General features: G+C 40.4%; 1 protein-coding gene across 2 annotated transcripts in view; it reads left to right on the top strand.

Moving 5' to 3' along the window:
* LOC124871785 overlaps nucleotides 1-12,021 on the top strand; it is a 45,660-nt gene that overhangs the window by 13,814 nt on the left and 19,825 nt on the right. The gene's annotated exons all lie outside the window — the stretch shown is intronic.

Here is a 12,021-nt window from a genome sequence, read left to right as displayed (position 1 = left end):
TTTTTATTTTCTCTTCCTTTTCTTCCCTCTTCACTAATATTATTTGAACTGTTAATTTTACTAAATATTCTTGCCAATATTTCAACTTTATCTTCATCTTTTACTATATTTATATTATTTATTTTTAATATAGGATATTCAAACTCTCTCTTTATGCCATTCATTCTTTTAATTATTTTCCAAATTTTTTCTATTTTTGTTTCTTTCCCTATTGTGCTACAGAAATTTCTCCAATATTCTCTTTTTACCTTCTTAATAGTTCTCCTTACTATTGCTTGCTTTCTTTTATAATCAATAAAATTCTTATAAATTGGATTTCCTTTTAGTACCTTAAATGCTTTATTTCTTAACTTTATTGCTTCTTTACATTCATTTGTCCACCATGGTACCATTTTCTTATTACTTTTACACCCTACTTTCTTTATAGAATTATCTGCTGCTTCCATGATTACCTTACAAATTTGTAAATTTACATCATTTATATCCATTCTCATATCTACTTTCTCTAAGTTTATTTGACTCAAGTATCTAAATTTAGTCCAGTCTGCCTTATTAAAATTTAGTTTTTTATTGACACTTATATTCCTATTATTTAAAGTTAATCCTACTCTTATTGTAATGGGATAATGATCACTACCTATTGTTGATTTTTTATCAATGCCCCACTCACAACTACCAGCTAAACCATTTGAAACCATTGTTAAATCAATAACTGATTCCATCCCTGTTCTTACATTGATTCTTGTTCCCCTCCCATCATTAATACATACTAGATTTTTTATTTCCATTAATTCTTCTATAACTTGTCCATTTTTATCATTACAATTACCCCACAATGTACTATTTGCATTAAAATCTCCACACCAAATTACTTTCCCTTCCAAATATTCATTTAACTCCTCCATTATTTCAATTGACAATGTTTTACATGGATTATAAAATTTTTTTATTTTAAATTTATCTTCTTGTTCCCATATCTCAATTACTATATATTCAAGTTCTTTCCCTTTCCCTAATACTTGATATTGTATCCCTTGCTTAATAAATATTCCACATCCTCCTCCACTTCTCTCCTGTCGATCTCTTCTTACACCATCATATCCTTTTATCACAAAATCCAATGTTGTTTTTAACCATGTTTCCTGAACACAAATAATTTCTGGTTGTTCTTCAAGACTATCAATATAACCTTTAAGTTCTTGTCCGTTAGCGATTAAACTTCTTGCATTCCATTGTAATATTAACATGTACTTTCCTTGTCTCCCATCTACCTCCAACTTTTTATTTATGTTCTCCCATGATCCCTCCTTAAACCCCAAAAACGTTTCAGCTCCTCTCACTATTATTTTAATCTTCTCAGTTTTATGCTTGGCTTGGTCAGTACAGTTGATAACATAGGCTACGAATAATATTAGTTTTTCTACTGATATTGTAACATTTTCTTCTGACTGTACTTTGCTTTGCTGTGGAATTTGATTCGCTATTTGTTCAATCTTTCTTGTTTTCTGTTCCTTCACATTTTTAACTGCTTCTGCATAGCTTATGTTTTTAGTCATTTTAATCTGTATGATTTCTTTTGCCTTCTTCCTTACTTCACATCCTCCATACGTAACTCTATGTTGCCCTCCACAGTTACAACATTTTTCTTGTACTTCTTCTTTACATTCTTCAAACTTGTGATCTTCACCACATTTAGGACATCTCTGCTTCCCTTTACAAACTGCTGCTATGTGTCCATACCTTTGACATTTGAAACAACGAAGTGGTGGAGGGATATAAGGTCTAACCTGAAAGCTGAGATAACCTATTTTGATGTTTTGTGGCAACTCTTTTTCGTCAAATTCAATGAAGATTGACATACTTCCTACTTTTTCTCCATTTATTGTTTTTGACAATCTCTTCAAGTTATTCACTTTTGCACCAATAATACTTCTCTTAATTTTATCAAGATCTTCATCTAGAGGGATCCCATAAATCACTCCTCTAATTTTTTTATTTTCTCCCATGATTTTTTTCTCCAACACCGTTTTCTTGCAGATATTATCCACCTTTAAAGCCTTGTTCTTTTGTTCTTCAGTTTTACAAACTACCAATAAGTTTCCATCTCTCAAAATCTTTACCATTTCAACATCTCCAATTTTCTTTTTAATCTCTCTTGACACCACAATGGGGCTGATGTTATCCTGTTCTTCCTCTTTCTTAAGTTTCAATATTATTTTAAATTCCTCCCTCATAACTTTCCTCCTAACTATCCTTTCTTCTTCTGAACTGCTTCCTTCCAATTCTCGCTTGCTACCTTGGATATCACCAATTCCCTTTCCTTCATCTATTTTATTTCTTCCACGTCCTTTCCCTCTTCCTCTCCCAGCTGGCGTCCACCCTTCAAAATCCATGTCTTCCTCATTTCCTGTCTCCATTTCCAACCGAACCATTCACATACCAGTTTATGCCCAAATCCACCTTTTCCGAATCCGATATATTTCTATTTTTGTTTTTCCCGCGCCGCACCAAAACCGTTCTTCTTCGACGTAGTCTCACCACCGACAACCACCGTCTCCCATCAGTTTCAGCCTCCAGCCCCCAATCTGGCCAGGTCTGTTTGTTGGAACGCAGGGTTTCTATTCAAGCAGTGACGTAACGGGAAGTCCGCTGTTACCCCTCTTGTTCCTGTTCCTGGCTGTGCCGGAAGTAGGTTAATGTGATTTATTTTGAAAGTTCCAGAAAAGATCAAACTGACCTTTAAATGTTGTAACCCATGACTGGACCCAAAACCTGAATGAACAGAAAAACACCTGACTGAGAAATGTAAACAAACACAAAACAAACAAATAACAAAATCAGAATCAGAATCAGAAAAGCTTTATTGCCAAGTACGTTTTTGGACATACAAGGAATTTGTTTTGGCGTAGTCAGTGCAATACAATACAAATTAAACAGTATAAACATATCTACAATATAATATAAATATATGTGCACAGTTTTAAGTGAGTGAGAGTAAGTATAGAGCAGTATAAGATGCAAGAGCAATACAACAGTGCAGATGATCATTGTGCAAGTATGGCAGTAAAGCAGGAGTCCAAGCTGAGCGTTAATGTAACGCATAGAGTTACAGGTTACAAGTGTCCTGTCAGCAAAAAAAAGGGGGGGGGGAGGGGGAGTGTCAGTGTGGTTTCCGGGCTTTGTTAACAAGGCTGGTGGCAGATGGGAAAAAACTGTTCTTGTGGCGTGAGGTTTTGGTCCGGATGGACCGCAGCCTCCTGCCAGAGGGGAGAGTCTCAAAGAGTCTGTGACCAGGGTGGGAGGGATCAGCCAGAATCTTCCCTGCCCGCATCAGGGTCACGGAGGTGTTCAGTTCCTGGAGCGACAGTAGACTGCAGCCAATCACCTTCTCAGCAGACCGAATGACACGCTGCAGCCTGCCCTTATCCTTGGCTGTAGCAGCGGCGTACCAGATGGTGATGGAGGAGGTGAGGATGGACTCAATGATGGCTGTGTAGAAGTGCACCATCATAGTCTTTGGCAGGTTGAATTTCTTCAGCTGCCGCGGGAAGAACATCCTCTGCTGGGCTTTCTTGATGAGGAAGCTGATGTTTGGCTCCCACTTGAGATCCTGGGAGATGATGGTTCCCAGGAAGCAGAAAGATTCCACAGTGTCAATTGTGGAGTCACAAAGGGTGATGGGGGCAGGTGGGGCTGGGTTCTGCCTGAAGTCCACAACCATCTCCACTGTCTTTAGAGCGTTGAGCTCAAGGTTGTTCTGGCTGCACCAGTACAACAGATGGTCCACCTCCCATCTGTACGCGGACTCGTCACCATCAGAGATGAGCCCGATCAGGGTGGTGTCGTCCGCAAACTTCAGAAGCTTGACAGACTGGTGACTGGAGGTGCAGCTGTTGGTGTACAGGGAGAAGAGCAGAGGAGAGAGAACACAGCCTTGGGGGGAACCGGTGCTGATGGTCATGGAGTCAGAGAAGTGCTTCCCCAGCCTCACGCGCTGCTTCCTGTCAGACAGGAAGTCAGTTATCCACCTACAGGTGGAGTCGGGCACACTCAGCTGGGAGGGCATCTCCTGGAGCAGAGCTGGGACGATGGTGTTGAAGGCAGAGCTGAAATCCACAAACAGGATCCTGGCATAGGTTCCTGTGGAGTCCAGGTGCCGGAGGATGAAGTGAAGGGCTAGGTTGACTGCATCATCTACAGACCTGTTGGCTCTGTAGGCAAACTGCAGGGGGTCCAGGAGGGGGTCGGTGATGTCTTTTAGGTGTGAGAGCACAAGGCGCTCAAAGGACTTCATCACCACAGAGGTCAGGGCGACGGGTCTGAAGTCATTAAGCCCTGTGGTCCTTGGCTTCTTGGGAACAGGGACGATGGTGGAGGACTTGAAGCAGGCTGGCACATGACATGTCTTCAGTGAGGTGTTAAAAATGTTTGTGAAGACTGGAGACAGCTGATCAGCGCAGTGCTTCAGGCTGGCTGGTGAGACAGAATCCGGACCAGCAGCTTTCCGGGGGTTCTGTCTCCTGAAGAGTTTGTTTACGTCCCTCACCTGGATGGAAAGAGCCGTCCTCGGCGTGGGTAGGGGGCTGGTGGGGGGGAACTTCAGGGTGGGGGTTGGAGGTGCCAAGGCCCCTCTTGAGGTTGGAGAGATGGGGGTGGTGGATTGTGGCTGCAGCTGTTGGGGGGTGTCGTGGGGGATGGTTGCAGGACTGTCCCTTTGTCTTTCAAAGCGGCAGTAGAACTCGTTCGGGTTGTTGGCAAGGCGTCGGTCGTTGATGGAGTGGGGGGCTTTCGGCTTGTAGTTGGTGATTTGCTATAGCCCTTTCCAGACAGACGCAGAGTCGTTGGCTGAGAACTGGTTTTGGAGCTTCTCAGAGTACAGTCGTTTGGCCTCTTTCACTGCCTTGCCAAACTTGTACTTCACCTCTCTGTATATGTCTTTGTCCCCACTCCTGAAGACCTCTTCCTTATCCAGTCTTAACTTTCTGAGTTTGGCTGTGAACCAGGGTTTGTCGTTGTTGTAACTCACCCTGGTGCATGATGGTACACAGCTGTCCTCACAGAAGCTGATGTAGGAAGTCACAGCCTCTGTGTACTCGTCCAGACTGTTGGTAGTAGTCCTGAACACATTCCAGTCTGTACAGCCTAAACACGCCTGGAGATTCTCCACAGCCTCACTGCTCCACTTCCTTGTCGTCCTCACAACAGGTTTGCAGAGCTTTAGTTTCTGCCTGTATGCAGGAATCAGGTGGATCATGATGTGGTCGGATTGGCCCAGTGCAGCACGTGGGACGGCGTGATAAGCGTCTCTGATGGTGGTGTAACAGTGATCCAGAATGTTGTCCTCTCTGGTCAGACATTTAATAAACTGTCTATATTTGGGGAGTTCGTGGGTGAGATTACCTTTGTTAAAGTCACCAACGACGATTACTAAGGAGTCCGGGTTGGTCCGCTCCACACTCAGTATCTGGTCGGTGAGCATGCGCTGTGCGACCTGCACGTTAGCTTGCGGCGGGATGTAAACACCGACCAGGATGAACGAAGCGAACTCACGGGGGGAATAGAAAGGCTTACAGTTTATGATGAAGGCTTCCAGGTCTGGAGAACAGTGCTGCTGAATCACTGTCACGTCGTTGCACCAACCTCTGTTGAGGTAAAAACAGATTCCTCCACCTTTCGCTTTGCCGGAGAGTTCCGTGTCTCTGTCCGCTCTGTAGAGCTGGAATCCTGCCAGCTGCAGCGCAGAGTCCGGTATTAATCCACACAGCCACGTCTCCGTGAAGCACAAAACTGCCGATGAATAAAAGTCCCTGTTTTTCCCCAATAACAGTTGTAGTTCCTTAATTTTGTTGGGAAGTGAGCGCACGTTAGGGAGAAATATTCCAGGTAACGGTGTTCGTAGTCCACGCTGGCGAAGACGTACCAGCACCCCAGCCCGTTTCCCTCTCTTCCGGCGTTTCACCGCGTGAACAAAGGTGAGCGCACCTTTGACCAGAATGTCCAAAAATTCCAGAGCAGTAGGCAGAAAAGTTGGAAATAACTCCTCTGGTGTAGTAGCCCTGATGTTCATGAGTTCTTCTCTGGTGAGAGAGCTCCGGGTACCATCACAGAAGACCGTTTGAAAGCAAAAAACAAAACAAAACAATGCGCACCAACACGCCGAGGTGACCATCTGCGGCGCCATCTTGGAGGAGTGAGTTCTCTGCCTCTCCACTCTTCCTCCAGACTCTGGTACATTGATTTGCAAATGAAATGCAGTATTTATTTTCACCTGAAAACAGGACTTTGGACCATTGAGCAACAGTCCAGTTACTTTTCTCCTTAGCCCAGGTAAAACACTTCTGATGTTGTCTCTGGTTCAGGGGGTGGCTTGACATGGGGAATGCAACATTTGAAGCCCATGTCTACTATTCCTCTCTCCAAGACTCATTCCTCAAATGATAAATGGTAAATGGACTGAACGTATATAGCGCTTTTCCAGTCATACAGACCACTCAAAGCACTTTACACTAGAGCCACATTCACCCAATTGCACTCACACATTCATACACCGATACGCAGATCAGTAGGCAACTTGAGGTTAAGTGCCTTGCCCAGGGGCACATCGACCTATGGCAGGAGGAAGCTGGAATTGAATCCACAACCTTCTGATTGCAAGACAACTACTCTTCCTACTGAGCCACAGTCGCAGCTTTGAGGACTCATTCCTCAAAGCTGCGATTCTCCCTGTTGATGGTGCACCTTTTTCTACCACACTTCTTCCTTCCACTCAATTTTCTGTTAATGCTTGGATACAGAACTCTGTGAACAACCAGTTTCTTCAGCAAATAACTTTTGTGGCTCACCCGTTGTGAAGGGTGTCGATGACTATCAGCAATCTTCACCATGATTGTGTAGCCTATGACCCAGAGTGACAGACCTTTGAAAGGCTCAGGAAACCTTTGCAGGTGTTTTGAGTTAATTAGCTGATTAGGGTGTGACACCATTAGTGTCCAGTAATGAACTTTTTCACAGTATTCTAATTTTCTGAGACACTGAACTTTGGGTTTCCTTTACCTGTAAGCCATAATCACCAAAGGCAAGAAACAATAAACAAAGGCTTGGAATGTATAGTTCTATATGTAATGATTCAATATAATATATGAGTTTCACTTTCTGAGTTGACTGGCAAAAAGTATTACACTTTTACGCAACATTCAATTTTTTTCAGATGTACCTGTATGTGCTAGGTTATAATAGTTGAGGTGTCATGCATGAAAACTCAGTTTGCCAATGTCATATTTGGTCAGTTTAATGGACCTTCCCACCCTTTATGCCTGTCTGTGGTGTAAATCTTAGTTAGCATAATTTTAAACCTCAGGGAGAAAGGTGTGGATATAATAGTGGGGGGAAAAGTGCTGTGGATATGTGGGTTAATGAAAATGGATATCATCATTCCAATTTAGAAACAGAAAATATGAATTAAATACAACACAGACCTCAGGAAAATAGGTGTCAAAACAAACAGGAACTGACATCTACTGAAAGTATAACTGAAGACCGCAACTCAGAACAGAATACACACAAGTACAGAACAAAAGCACAAGGAAAATTAAAAAAGCAAAGAGCGACAAATCCCAAAATAAAGCAAAACACAAAACCAAACGTCCAAAGATGATGACACCATACCGATTTGTAATCACCAAACTGCACAAAAACTGCAAAATATCTGTAATTTTTTATAGCATAATACATAATCTGCAGATATTGCATTTTATATTTTTGTGAAGGTATGACATTATTGCCTTTTGTGACATTTAAAATGGCCACATTGATTACGTTATTGGCCTTTTTGTTGTTTGATGAGCTAAGCTCCTCCCACCTATTCCTAATGCAGAGAGGATTGCTCAAACTAGCCATCCATCTAATGGGTGAAGATCTCCCTAAACCTGAAGGGTCTTACTGAAAAGGATTTACTGGAGAATCTATTTCAGCTGGTGTCAGGAAAGGACAAACCTAAACTCTAACAGCCTACAGCCAGAAGTCACATCCTTTTTCAACTGATGTATTAGCAGACTACAGGGCCTAAGTGGCCCCTGTAGTCTGCTAATCACAACGGTCACATCTGTAGACATCTGCTCACTTCCCTAATTTTACAACTTGCACTTGGTAACTAGGTTAGGTTAGTTTTATTGATTTGGCATGAGCCATGACAATGTTATTTTAACAAGTTTGGGCTTATGGCAACCTTTAAAAACCTCCCATAAATATTTTCGAAACATACTACATGTATTGTTTTTCTCCTATCAATTAGTACTGCGTTTGCAGGGGTCAGTAACATACGGTGGCCGGAAATTGCAAACCAACATTATATCTGCAACACTACAAAGCCTGAGGCAAATTCAAATTTCAGAAAACAATTTAACAAGATGTGAAACTCTTTTACAAGTCCCGAAACAAATTTACATTTAAGAAAACACATTTAAATTTCAGAAAACAAATTCAGGACAGGACATAGCAACCAGGTTTGAGCACTACAAAAATGCAGCAGGTGACTTCACTTGACCATATCAATGAGGATATTGCCTGCGATGTTGATCAAAGTCTCTGGCCAGATCCAGCTAGGTGAAGAGATGTGAAGTATTCAATTTATTTACTTCAGAGTTATTTTTCTTCTCTTCTCTTACTTTACAGTATTTTTAACCTGTACTGGTAGTACAGTATTTTTATTTGTCTATTTTCTGGCCTCACAGTGTTGGAACATGTTTTGTTTTGATTATCTATGTTGACAGATTTTGGTTATATGAAGAGAAATAAATTATATTTTAAATAGCCTGCAGCATTGATCTTGTGTTGTGTTTGGTGAATATATTGTATATTTGCACTTTCCCTGTGTATTTTGCTTAAAGTAATCCAATCACTGAGAGGTGGAATTGCTAAAAGTGTTTTAAGTTAAACACAGCAATGTGTAACTGGTTCAAACAGAATTAGGCCTACAGAAATATGTGTGTTTCATATGGTAACATAATATGGTTTGTATAAATGTGTATATAGTTTTTACAAGAGTGTTTCATTTTGCACAGGATCTGAGGTGTTCTGCATATTGAGTGTGTGTTTGTGTTAATTGTGTGTGGTGTTTTGAAATTCCAAGCCCTGTTTTCAAAATTGGGCTTAAGCAATCACAAAAAACGGTAAGATGCTGCCATGCCAGCTGCCACTGTTTTTGTTGAAACCAATGCTGATTATGTTGTCATTATTGTTATCAGCTATTGACTGTTATTCAGTAATTACTTTCAAATGATGATGTCATTATTAGTTATTATTTAATAAACAGTGTTTGACACATAATATAGGTTGGCTGTATTTACTTGAGATGGAAACTATGTCCTAAATAGAATTATGTGTATGTATAATGTTCTGAAAGGATGGTGAAAAGACATTCCTCAATGCAGGGTTCGAGTGCAGCCTTTGCCACCTACTTTGTAGCAATGTGCATGTGCACACCAATGATACAAAACAGGTCGCTTACCTGACAGCCCTCTCATCGAGACATCCTACCTGTGGAAGTTTCATTTCTTTGAAGGTTATGGTGAGTCTTATTTAATGTATTTTATGTCTTATTTTGCTTTGGTTTTTATATTCATGTTTTAAGTTTACATGAGTGAGCTTGCAGCATATTTGTAAATGACTTTAGTTTGACTTCTGTAATATGGTTATAATAATGTAAACCACAAATTACACACATTGTTTAGCTTCAACCACGTGAATCACGACAAACAAAGTCTATTTTGTGGACTATTTTGTGCTTATAATTATACTACATTAAAAAATGTATGACTATTGATTATTCTGTATCTGTCACTTTATCATTTCAGGTGCAGTGTGACCTGTGTGGTCAGTGGGCCCATTTTGACGGTGACAGATATAATAAATACTGTCACACAACTTATTCATTAACAAATTGTTTGCAGGGATAACCTGTATTTGTAGATGTCTATTTAATTTATTTGCAATAAAAGCTAGTCTGAAATTGTTTATTTCTTTAATTCTTCTTCAAGTTAGATATTCCTATCATTCATACGAATCAGAAAACCAAACTGCCACACTTTCCAGAATTTGATTTCACTTCCAAAAATAGAATAATGAATGAACGCAAAAGTACACAGACTGTTTCGAGTCTTGTTAAATTGTTTTCTAAAATGTTTATTAGTCTCTGGCTTTGTAAAAGTGTTTCAGGTTTTGTAATGTTGGCTTGCACCTCTCGGCCATTGTAATAACTGCATAAAATTTAGCAACTCATACACACGTGAACAAAATTGTTGGTACCCCTCAGTTAATGAAAGAAAAACCCACAATGGTCACAGAAATAACTTGAATTTGACAAAGGTAATAATGAATAAAAATCCTATGAAAATGAACAAATAAAAGTCAGACATTGCTTTTCAAACATGCTTCAACAGAATTATTAAAAAAAAATAAACTCATGAAACAGGCCTGGACAAAAATTATGGTACCCTTAACTTAGTATTTAGTTGCACAACCTTTTGAGTCAATCACTGGAATCAAATGATTCCTATAACTGTCAATGAGACTTCTGCACCTCTCAGGAGATATTTTGGTCCACTCCTCATGAGCAAACTGCTCCAGTTGCCTCAGGTTTGAAGGGTGCCCTTTCCAGACGGCATGTTTCAGCTCCTTCCAAAGATGCTCAATAGGATTTAGGTCAGGGCTCATAGAAGGCGACTTCAAAATAGTCCAATGTTTTCCTCTTAGCCATTCTTGGGTGTTTTTAGCTTTATGTTTTGGGTCATTATCCTGTTGCAAGACCCATGACCTGCGACTGAGACCAAGCTTTCTGACACTGGGCAGCACATTTCTCTCTTGAATCCCTTGATAGTCTTCAGATTTCATTATAACCTGCACAGATTCAAGACACCCTGTGCCAGATGCAGCAAAGCAATCCCAGAACATAACAGAGCCTCCTCCATGTTTCACAGTAGGGACAGTGTTCTTTTCTTCATATGCTTCATTTTTCCATCTGCGAACATAGAGCTGATGTGCCTTGCCAAAAAGTAAAATTTTTGTCTCATATGTCCATAGGACATTCTCCCAGATGCTTTGTGGCTTGTCAACATGTAGTTGGGCAAATTCCAGTCTGGCTTTTTTATGATTTGTTTTCAACGATGGTGTTCTTCTTGGTCGTCTCCAATTAAGTCCACTTTGCCTTAAACAACATCCGATTGTGCAATCTGACACTGATGTTCCTTGAGCTTGAAGTTCACCTATAATATCTTTAGAAGTTTTTCTGGGCTCTTTTGTTATCGTTCGTATTATCCGTCTCTTTGTCTTTTTCATCAGTTTTCCTCCTGCAGCCACGTCCAGGGAGGTTGGCTACAGTCCCATGGATCTTAAATTTCTGAATAATATGTGCAACTGTAGTCACAGGAACATGAAGCTGCTTGGAGATGGTCTTATAACTTTTACCTTTAACATGCTTGTCAATAATTTTCTTTCTAATCTCTTGAGACAACTCTTTCCTTCGCTTCCTCTGGTCCATGTTGAGTGTGATACTCACCACCATGTCACCAAACAGCACAGTGACTACCTGTAGCCCTATATGTAGGCCCACTGACTGATTACAAGAATGTAGACACCTGTGATGCTAATTAATGGACACACCTTAATTGTTATGATTTGAGGTTGTTTGGTTTTTGGTTTCTGGTTTTTTCTTATATTTTTCACAGTTAAGGTTTTGACTCTTTCTTTTGTTTATTATTCTTCTTCTTAGATTTTGAATCATGCTTCTATTATTTTCCTGGTCATGCTTTAGTTTTGTCGTCTTGTTCATGTTTTGTCAAGCTTGGTTTTCGGATCTGGTCATGCTTTTGCTTCATGTTTTTTCTAGTTTCTGTTAGTTTGTGTTCAAGAGTCTCTGTTTTTACCGCAGCCACATTTTGTTCTGTCTTTTCAATTAAGTTTATTCGGTTCACCTGCCCAAACTAATCTGTCTCCTAGCTCCACCTGGTTTTCACTCCATATATATAC

This window comes from Girardinichthys multiradiatus, chromosome 7 (genome assembly GCF_021462225.1).
Source record: "Girardinichthys multiradiatus isolate DD_20200921_A chromosome 7, DD_fGirMul_XY1, whole genome shotgun sequence".
NCBI classification, from domain to species: Eukaryota; Metazoa; Chordata; class Actinopteri; order Cyprinodontiformes; family Goodeidae; genus Girardinichthys; species Girardinichthys multiradiatus.
This window is presented reverse-complemented; position numbering and strand designations above follow the sequence as displayed.